Here is an 11652-nt window from a genome sequence, read left to right on the forward strand (position 1 = left end):
GAATAGTAGAGAAGATCTCTTGGTGGTCACAACTTTAATGGAAGAAGATTGCAGCTCAAATTCATGTTTGTAGAGGATCTTCAAAAGTATGTGTTGAAACCCTCTCAATATCCTATGAACATGCTTATTTTGATGTCAAAATTAAGAAATTAGAATGTTTATTTTGATGTCAAAATTAAGAAATTAGAATGCTTAATGAACATGCTTATTTTGATGTCAAAATTAAGAAATTAGAATGCTTAATTATCTTATTTTCTTCCGCTGCATCTTTCTGTAAAAGGAATTGAAAATCAAGATTAGGAATGATATAATCTGAAGACTGAAGTCCTAGCCCGACTATGCTATTTCACTCCTATAAATAAATGCCTATCACTCATCTCCCAACTCAATTCAATTCATTCCAATGACTTATCATAAAATTAACTTTTGATTTCTAAATATATTTTCATATTAAATTTAAATTTGAAAATGGATTGCTATATTTAATTTAGATATGAAACGTTTTCCTATTCAATTTAGATATGAAACATTTTTGTATTTAATTAATATCTAAAACATTTTTGTATTTAACTAAGATCTGAAACGTTTTTATATTTAATTAAGACCTGAAATATTTTCTACATTTAATTTAGAAAAAGCTTTAGTTGGATTCTTATAAAAAGAACCATTGTTGTTTTAGCCCTCAAGGTAAGATTTGAGTTTGACATGATATTCCTCTCTATTAGAAATGATTTAATTCTTAGCCAAGTTTTCACCGGCTATTTAGCATGCACTGATTTTGCTTTCAAGGAAGTGGTATATCCATGGCACAATGGTGGATGTTTGAATCCTACAATTTAAAAGCAAAATTCAACTTCTACCAAATGTCGATAAACAACGAATTGTGAAGGAGTTGGCATCTTGATATTCAATTAATGGAAAATTGAGAAAACGATTCTGAACGAGGTGAACGGCGATGAGTGGCGGAGATCTCGGTGGAACTGAGATATTGCAATTGGATCTAAACTATGGTGAGCGGTAGATTTTGTATCGTGGAAGATCGATCAGGAAGAGAGATCCACGAGTGAAGCTACCCACATCGATAGATCTGGTGCCAGTGGTGGAAGACCAGTGGCAGGTCTGGTCTATAGAGGCGGTAGAAAAACGACAGATCAGGTCAAATCTTATTTATTTATTTTTGGCTGAAGCCAACTCGACGAATCTCCACTTTCAATTTATAATGAAATCAGTTTACGAGATGAAGCCAACGTTCTGCAACTACAGAAGAACCAGCTGCTATGTTGCTTGGAAATGTTGTCCATCGATCAAGAAGCTATCGTTGGGTGATTTTAATATCATTCTCGTGGATATGTTCTGATGCAAAATGAATTAGGCCCAACATCACGTCTAAAATTGTTTCATTAACCAAGACCTTAGAAGAAGCAATTGGTAGTCGTCTGGTATGTACACTTTAAATCCACTTTACTCTAATTTAAAACATCAACATCAAGTGTTGTTTGATGGAAGACATCAAGGTCTAGACTTAGAATTTGATTTTGTGTTATGTGTTGCCTAAAGTAAGGGTTGATCTAAAATTAGGAGAGAAGTAATATTTAATAAGATTGAAAAAGGTTAAATATCTCAAAGTAATATCAGTTCTAGATTTGTTCATCTATTTCTGGAAGAAATCATGAGAGATATTATATTCAATATCTAAAGATTTGCCAATATGGTCCATTGATTCAAATCTTATGTCTGCAACGTAAATAATTTCAAATCAAGTTGAAAAGTAGAAGTTGATTGTGCATTCTCAAAAGTATGTCATGATATGATCTATAGTTAAACTCTGTCAGATTGGCTGTGTGTCCTAGTGAAGAGGAGCTAGCCTAGACAAGAGTTTGACAAATGAATTACTATTTGAGGGGAGACTTGGTGATCCTTTGTTCGAGGGGAGAAATGTTGGAAATGCGACCAAAGTATCACATTGGTTAGAAAAGGAGATCATAATCACATTTAGTAAATAAGGAGATGACCATGGATAATATATAATTTCAATTTATTAAAAGTCCGCATGTCTAGGATCTTGGAAAGATAAAAGTAAGATTGATGATTTATTGTTGTTATGTGATTTAGCAACTTATGAAGAAACATTATGAATTAAACATGGATATAGTAGAATTTTTTAAAGGAAATAAACCACTTAAGTTTAAATGGATCTTCAAATATTTTGATGCATATTCTTATATGACTAAAATATTTGAAATATCTATTATAAAGCTCTGATAGTATTTATATAATACATGACATGGATATAAAGAAGTCATTTACTCAAGTTATTTGAGCTAATTATGTGAATATTTGTAAATATCCTTTGATACATGTATTTATGCAAATTTATTTGAGCTAATGGTGTGATATACCGATCTTTGGTACAAACATAGACGTAAGTAATGATACTAAGTTCCTTATATCCTCACAATTTGAAATGTAAGATTTAGGTGAAGGTGATGTGATACTTAGTGTTAAGATAAAGCAAACAAAAAATGGTTTTTCTTTATATTAATCACACATTGAAAAATGCTCCTATAAGAATACCTTATGATACTAGTATGGGTCCTAAGAAAAATAAGGAAGATGTGTGTTTTGATCTAAATATGCAAAAATTATAAGAAGTGTTATGTTTTTTTATGAACCATACTAAACCTATTATTGTATATGTTCTGAGAAGATGAATAGATATACGCATAATCCTGATAAAGATCATTTAATTGCACTTCATGTTGTGATTGCATATTTTGTTAGAATGATAGTGTATGCAAATTGAGTAACATAGAATGATGAAGTAAGCTTTACTAGAGGATATGTGTTCTTATTGGGTAGAGAAGCTACTCCATGGAAGCGTGAATTTATTGCTCTGGAATTAGTAGGACATTAGTTTGAGTGGCTTAAAAGCCAACTGGGAGATGCACCATTGTCGGGGACATTAATATGAATGGCTTAAAAACCTATGTGGAGATGTACCGGACATTAGTATGAGTGGCTTAAAAGCCAACTAGGAGATGCACCATTGTGGGGGACATCAGTATGAGTGGCTTAGAAGCCTACTGAAAGATGTACCATTATGGGAGGGCATTGTACCTATCTATTTGCATTGTGTACCATTCTTTTAGGCATGGAGCTGTGAACAAATTATAAAAGTAGGATTATTTCATTGTAAAGTTTGAGAGGAATTTTGAAGATCCTCTCACTAAAGACATAACAAGGAGAGTAATTCTAGAATTTTTAACAAGTATGAGACTCTAACCATTATAGTGGTCCATAGCCCTTTATCTAAGTTGTCTATTGTGATAGACTTAATGGTCCATGGCCCTTTATCTAGATCGTCTAGGTCGTCTATTGCGATAGACTTGGTGATCCATAGCTTTTCATTTGGGTGGTCCTAGTACGGACTTGATGGACAAAACTAAAATATTTAAAAATTCCATAGCCCTTCCTTTGGGTGGTCCTAGCATGGACTTGATGGATAATGATAAAATTTTCATAGCTCAGTTTTTGAATGGTTTGTTTTTGACAGGCTTGATGGAGTTGGTCTCCTGGTATGGATTATATAGGTCATAGCTCAGTTTTGAGCGGTCTATTGCGATAGACTTGATGAAGCAATTAATGTGATTGTGAAGGTATGACCGCCTACTATGGAAAAGTTTAAGGGTATTTTTCTAGAGCTTTCACGTTGATTTGAGGTTCTATGAGCATGGCCTTAAATAACACGCTCTTATCACGGAACCGATGGGAATTAAAGGAGTAAAACATGTTGTGTGGGTCTCGGCCATAGTTATTGAAAATTCAAGAGGTAACTCACTCTCTCTAATCAACTTGTTGCTCTACTTCACTATGCATTAGTTCAAATCGAAAGATGTTGAGGTTTAAGTTTATTCTCTTATATTTGCTCATATAAATTATTTATTGTTTTTTATTCTCAATCATTCGTGGGGGATTGATGGGAATGACTAGTTAATTAGTCATTTGCTGGAATGACTTGTCATAAAATTAGCCAAAGATTTCTAGATGTATTTTCATATTTAATTTAAATTTGAAAACGGTTTTCTGTATTTAATTTAGATATGAATTTTTTCCCTATTTAATTTAGATATGAAATGTTTTTGTATTTAATTAAGATCTGAAACGATTTTTTACATTTAATTTAGAAAAATGTTTTTCTTGGATTCTTATAAAAAGAACCATGGTTGTTTTAGTCTTCAAGGGTGAGATTTGAGTTTGGCATGATATTTCTCTTTATTAAAAATGATTTAATTTTGAACAAAGTTTTCATTCAATTTTAATCCTTCTACGATGAGTACACATTCAAGAAGGGTGTTGTGTTATCTTTAGAAAGCGACCGACTTTTGGTGATTTAGCACTGAGTTCATGCCGATTTTGCTTTCAAGACAATGGTATATCCACGGCACAAGGGTCAACATTTGAATCCTATAAGTTTCTTCCAAAAATAAAACACCATGCTTGCATGAAGAAATGCTAAATTAATTTTACTCCAAAAATTAATTTCCATTATATGCCATCACTTATAAGGAAAGACACCAAAAATAATTAATTCTCTTTCCTTATGTATTTTATTTTTTTACCTTAAGTGGTTTTATCCTTTGGTGTACCAATTTTCTTTCATGGTTGTATATAAGAAATTGTTCTAAAAATGTACAGAACACATATGAAAATATACAATCAGCTTCTACTTTTCAACTTGATTTGAAATTATTTACGTTGCAGACATAAGATTTGAACCAATGAACCAATATTGGAAAATCTTTAGATATCTCTTGCAATCTAAAAATAGAGAATATAATATCTCTCACAGTAATGCGTCTAGATCTTCCAGATTAAACCAAATCTACATACCTTGAGAAGAAGACCTTCCACTGCTGAAAAGAAAGAACAACCCATGACTGAAACTGTCATTTCCATATCTATGTTGGAGGTTGCGGATATTATAATAGAGTTTTCACAATTTGTTACTCATATTTAACCAGAAAAAATTAAACAAAACCCACAAAAGAAAGAAGCCAGTTTTGATGTCGACACCGATGACTAGGACAAAGAAACATAGGAAACAATGGAAGAAGAAAGCAAAATAGAGTAAATATTTGACGATTCTCGAGATGTCGGTGGCGATGAGAGATCTGATTGTGGAGATAGGTGGGTATGAAATTAGACTTGTGATTCAAAAATAACTTCAAGATATTGATTTAAATAAGAACCATGGGTACTTATCTCTGCCGATAAAGAAATTGTTGTTTGATTTTGCAACAGAGGATGAGAGAAAATTGTTGAGCGAAGTGGAAAACCAAAACAAGAAAAGATGAGGGTGGTGATTTTAGATGTTGTTCTTGAAGAAAGAATGATTTGTTTGAAGAAGTGGAAGATTGGAAGTGGAGATGTATATTGTTTGACTACTAAATGGAATTTGTTGGGGAGGAAATAGGATTGAAAAGTGGAGAACATATTCAACTTTGGAGCTTCACAAAAGATGATGAATTTGAGGCTTATTGTCTTTGCTTCGTGTGGTTAAGCTAGTACGTTACTAATTTATCATAGGAAAGATTATGGACTAAAATTGATGATCAAGACTTAGTAGGGATCAAAATAAACATTTTTTTAATAGTTTAGGGACTAAAAGCAAATATGTCTGAAAGTTTAGAGACCAAAATAGAACGAGATTCAAAGTTTAGGGACCAAAATAGATAAAAACTTAAATGTATTCTTGTTACTTACTTTTCTGAAATATTTTATGACTTTTTTTTCTTTTTTTTGAGTTTTTGGGAAATTATGAATTTCATCCTTTTATATAAGGTTGTCAATTTTAGCTCTAATTAACTTTGTTAAAAATACCATTTGATCTCAAACATTGATGATAATAACAATTTAGTTTCTATACTTTTAAATTTATAACAATTTAGTCTCTAAACTTTCATAAATATCAATTTTGTCATTTTAGATTAGGATTTGTAACAATTTAGTTTCGGTCTTCAAAAACTAAGATTAATGAAATTTCTTACCTATTTAGATTGATAAACTAATTAAGGGTCAAGTTTTGTTCATAAATTATAAATACAGGTCTGCTTGGCAACTAATTTATTTTTTTGTTTTCTATTTTATTTCTTAGTTTTTTTAAAAACAAGTTTGTTTGGTAATTAATTGAATTTTTTGTTTTTACAATTTAAAAAATGGTTTGGAAATTGTGAAGTAATTATGAAAGCGAAAAAAAAGAAGTCTTTAATTTATAGGATATTTGTAATACATAGTAGAATAACAGAAAAAATCTAAAAATATATTACATCTTTAAAATATTTGCAAATATGGATGAGTTAACTAGTCAATCTTTGAATTTCTTTTTAATTTCTAATTTTGCTCTCCCTTATCTTATTTGATGTACACCTTCTCTTTGTTTAATCTTTTTATTTTCTTTTTTTTCTTCATCAGTATTTGCTTCTTCACTTTCTTTTATTTTATTTTATTCTTTTCTTTATCTGATCTTTGCTTCTTTCCTTTATTTTTTTTAGTTTCTTTCATTTTCTTCTTTTTTCCTTTCATTTTCTTTCCTTTATTTTTTATTTTCTTTCATATCCTTTATTTTTTTTATTTTTTGATTAGAAAATTAAAAAATATTCAAAAATTGACTAGTCAACTCATCCATATTTGCAAATATTTTAAAGATGTAATATATTTTTAGATTTTTTTTCTTATTCTACTATGTATTATAAATATCCTATAAATTAAAGATTTCCCTTTTTTTTCGCTTTCATAATTACTTCACAATTTCCAAACCATTTTTTAAATTGTAAAAACAAAAAATTCAATTACTTACCAAACAAACTTGTTTTTTTAAAAAAACCAAGAATAAAAATAGAAAACAAAAAAATAAATTTGTTGCCAAGCAGACTCGTATTTAAAATTTATGAACAAAACTTGACCCTTAATTAGTTTATCAATCTAAATGGGTAAGAAATTTCATTAATCTTAGTTTTTTAAGTTAGAAACTAAATTGTTACAAATCTTAATCTAAAATGACAAAATTTATATTTATTAAAGTTTAGAGACTAAATTGTTATAAATTTGAAAGTATAAAAACTAAATTGTTATTATCATTAAAGTTTGAGATCAAATGATATTTTTAACAAAGTTAATTAGAGCTAAAATTTATAGATAAAGGATGAAATTCAAAATTTACCAGAAAGACACAAAAAAAAAAAAAAAAGAGAGAGAGAGAAAGAAAGAAAGTCATAAAATATTTTAGAAAAGGAAGTAACAAGAATTTGCCAATTTGGGATTGAACAATTTGTGAAATGAAGAAGATAGGAACATCAATGAATGCATTTAAGTTTTTGCCTCACATATCTGTTTTGGTCCCTAAACTATTAAAAAAAATATTTATTTTGGTCTCTACGGCTAAGTCTTGATAATGTGTTTTAGTCCCTAATCTTTCCTATCTTACATCAAAATACGTAATAAATTAGCAACGAACTAACTTAACCATAGCGCAGCAAAGACGATAAGCCTCAAATTCATCATCTTTTCTAAAGTTCCAAAGTTAAATATGTTCTCCACTTTTCAATCCCATTTCCTCCACCAACGAATTCCACTGTGTCGTCAAACAGTACACATCTCCACTTCCAATCTTCCACTTCTTCAAACAAATCATTCTTTCTTCAAGAACATCATCTAAAATCACCACGTTTATCCCTTTCTTGTTTTGGTTTTCCACTTCACTCAACATCTTCCTCTCTTCCAATGTTGCAAAATCAAATAACAGTTTCTTTATCGGTAGGGATAAACGTCCTTGGTTCTTGTTTAAATCAGTATCTTGAATTTGTTTCTGAATCACCAGTCTAATTTCATACCCACCCATCTCCACGATTCGATCTCTGAGTGTTGCCGACATCTCAGGAATCGTCAGATACTTGCACTGTTTTGCCTTCTTCTTCCTCTGTTTCCTATGTTTCTTAGTCCTAGTCATTGGTGTTGGCGTCGAAGCTAGCTTCTTTCTTTTGTGGGTTTTGTTAACTTTTTTCGATTCAATATGAGTAATAGTTTGTGAAAACTCCATTAGAATATCTGCAACCTCCAATATAGACAGGGGAATGACAGTTTCATTCTTGGGTTGTTCTTTCTTTTTGGCTCTGGATGATCTTCTTCTTCGAGGTATGTAGATTTGTTTTAGATTTGGAAGATTTAGATGCATTATTGTCGTTATTTCTTGCACACAAAAAAACTAGAAATCGAAACGGAGTGAATTGAACTGAATAGGAGATGAATGATGGGCATTTATTTATAGGAGTGAATTGAACTAAGTAGGAGACGAGTCGGACTAATCTCAATCTCCAGATATGTCAAGAAACTAAAGGAATTTAATTTCTAACCTTGATTTTCAATTCCTTTTATGATTTTCTTTGTTACTTCCATAATTGCATTGAGTTTTTAATGAAATTAGATTTTAATCCAAATATTTATCTATATTCTTGTTTTGAAACAATTATCTTTTTATTTATTTTTGTTCTTTTTTATATCTATCTCTCCCTATCTCTTCAGAGTGGGAGAAGAAAAATGATTGGAAATGTATTTTCATTCCCTCTCTATATATAATTTTAAACTCCACGGTGGTATTTTGGTAATTGGTATGACTCATGTAAAAGGTAAAAAAAAAACTTGAGTTTGAAAAAGTTGAACATATTCCGCTTTGGGGCCAAATTTTGAGTCATCTATTCAAATATTATCCTACGATAAATTCACTTCTTTTTTTTTTTTTTTTAGTACTACAGTGATGCTTTACTTATTTCAACAACTTTCTAAAGTTTCAGAATAATTTGTTGCATTTTTTTTAAGTAGAAGAGTTGAATTCTTAGTCAAATTTAAAAAACAGAAATACATTTTTAATTTTCAAAATTTGACTTGATGTTTGAAAACATGGATAAAAAATAAATAAAAACAATAAATTTAGATGTGGTAGGGGTGTTTGTAAGTATAATTTTCAAAACAAAAACAAAAAACCAAGGTTTCCTTTGGTAACCATTTCATTTTTTGTTTTTGGTTTTTAAATTTAGGCCTATTTTCTCCTCATTTCTTGCCACGATTTACATCTTTTTAAGTATAATGATTGAATTCTTAGTCAAATTCTAAAAACAAACAAATTTTCAAAAACTATATTTTTTTTGTTTTCAAAATTTGGCCTAGTTTTTTAAACCACGTGTACAAAGTATATACATAAAAAAGAAATTTTGAGGCCTAAATGATTACAAAATAAGCCTAGTTTTTTTAATTTTCAAAATTTAGCTTGGTTTTTGAAAACATTAGTAAAAAGTAGATAACAAATCAAGAAATTTAGAAATGGAAGGAAGGTTTATAGGTTTGATATTTAAAAATAAAAAACCAAATGATTGTCAAACATGTTTAAGAAATTCAATTTCATATCTAAAAATTTGATTTCCTTTAAAAAGCTTAATAAATTCAACTCAAATACGTTTTTTTCCGAAGTTTACACCTAAAAGTTTGATTAACATGAAGGTAAAATAGTAATAACAAAAATACTAATAATGTGATCTTTAAAAAGTTATCATATTTGCAAATTTTTAGTAAAATTGCTATATATGAAAATATATAAACCCAGGAATTGCTCCAAGGAGATCTAATACTTTCCATGAAAATCGTGCACGTAGGTTAAACATTTAGGGGTGTTTGGATTGAGGAAATTGGGATGGAAATAAGGGGTGGGAATGGATATGAGATACACATCCAGTAAAGTTTTGAAACTTTAAGCATGAGAATAAGCTATTCACATGTATTCCTTATATCAAAGGATGATACCCATCAAAAGTGTGGGTTTTCTTGATGTTCACTCTTTCTCCTCTTTTAATACATAAATTTATTCTTTTATTTTATATTATTAAAATTAATTATTATATGAGTATTAAATTAATAACTTAGAAAATTATATTAAATTTTAAATTATAATATTTTGAATTCAACTAATCTAGATTGATTAATTAATTTTATAATAAACCATAAAAAACCGATGAAATAATACTATTAATTCATTAATAAATTATATATGTAGTTAATTAATTATCATTATAATTAATATTTTGTGAGATTATTTTCTAATAAGTATAATTAGTTTATCATTGATTAATTATACTTCATTATTTTTAATCATAAAATGTTATACTTATTTTTTAAAACTGATTTTGATTGTTTTATTAATTAATACATCATATAATATAAATTCATCAATTTGATACATCAAATTATGTAATCAAGTAACTTTAATTATAAACAACTCATTTTACAAATATTTGTAATTAATAATTTAATCAATATTACTATTTGATAATTGATTAGTTAATTTTGCTCAAAACTTTGAATTGAATTTATTGCTTATCAATTAATCTATCAAAATTTTATGGAGGTCTCCATGATTAATTTTATAAATAAAATTCAAACCTAATTTGTTACCACAAAATTTCGATAACATTCACATGTACAACCAAACACAGTCATTCTTAATTCCTAGCAATCTTATTCTCAAGCTTTTTTATTCCTAGGCATACTTAATTGTTGGGCATCTTTAAAACCTTGAACCCAACCGTCCCTTACTGGTGTTTAGAACATGAATTCAACTAGTATATATAACTTAGTCCATTTAGTAACTATTTAGGCACGATTTGATAATTTGTTTTTGAAAGTCAAGTCTATATACACTACTTCTATCCCGAATTTCTTCATTTGTTATCTATATTTTATCGATGATTTGAAAAATCAAGTCAAATTTTGAAAACTAAAAAAAGTAATTCTTAAAAACTTGTTTTATTTATTTTTTATTTTCTCTGAATTTGACTTATAATTTAACCATTATACTTAAGAAAAACATAAATCATTGTAAAAAGGGGAAAATAAAATTAATTTTCAAAAACTAAAAACAAAAAACGAAATGGTTACCAAACGGGGCCTTAGTCATTTTTTTTTAAAAAAAAATTTAAGTCTAGTTCTTCTCCATTTCTTACAATGATTTGCATCTTTCTTATCTACAATGGTTGAATTCCTAACCAAATTTCAAAAACAAAACAAATTTTTAGAAGCTACTTTTTTTTTTTTTTTTTAATTTTCAAATATTGGGTTCGTTTTTTTTAAACTGTTGACAAAAAGTAAATAACAAATGAAGAAATTTAAAGGTGAAAGTAGTGTCTATAGACTTAATTTTCAAAAACAAAACATAAAAAATAAAATGGTCCAACTTAAGACCAAAATAGGCTTAGAGAAAGGAGATTGGCTTGGACTAGCCGAGACCAAGTCTCACAAAACACTTAATAAAGCGATACTATATGCATGTCTCGACTCAAGGGATATCTAAGGTCCAAGTATGACTAAAAGAAGGTGCTTGGTCTCCCTGACCTAAAGGAACATCTATAAATTTTTTTATTTGACTTACTTGGGTTGGGACGTAAATTTATAACATTATGATTTATGATAGGTTAGTGGTCGACGACAGTGAGTGGCAGTGGTTTGTTGCCAGAGGTGGGTGACAGAATACATCATAGTATCCAATGGCCATCGATAGCATGGGGAAGTGGTCGCCGGTGGTTATTGTAGCAGGGACTATAGGAAGTGAAG

At 29.1% G+C, this 11652-nt stretch overlaps 1 pseudogene; it reads right to left on the reverse strand.

The window, feature by feature from the left end:
• Nucleotides 1-7501: 7501 nt before the first annotated feature.
• LOC150038180 (B3 domain-containing protein At2g31420-like) lies at nucleotides 7502-8230 on the reverse strand (annotated as a pseudogene).
• Between the last annotated feature and the right edge of the window lie 3422 nt (nucleotides 8231-11652).

Source organism: Benincasa hispida, chromosome 1, assembly GCF_027475165.1.
Source record: "Benincasa hispida cultivar pf3 chromosome 1, pf3_genome.v1.1, whole genome shotgun sequence".
In the NCBI taxonomy this organism is placed as follows: domain Eukaryota; kingdom Viridiplantae; phylum Streptophyta; class Magnoliopsida; order Cucurbitales; family Cucurbitaceae; genus Benincasa; species Benincasa hispida.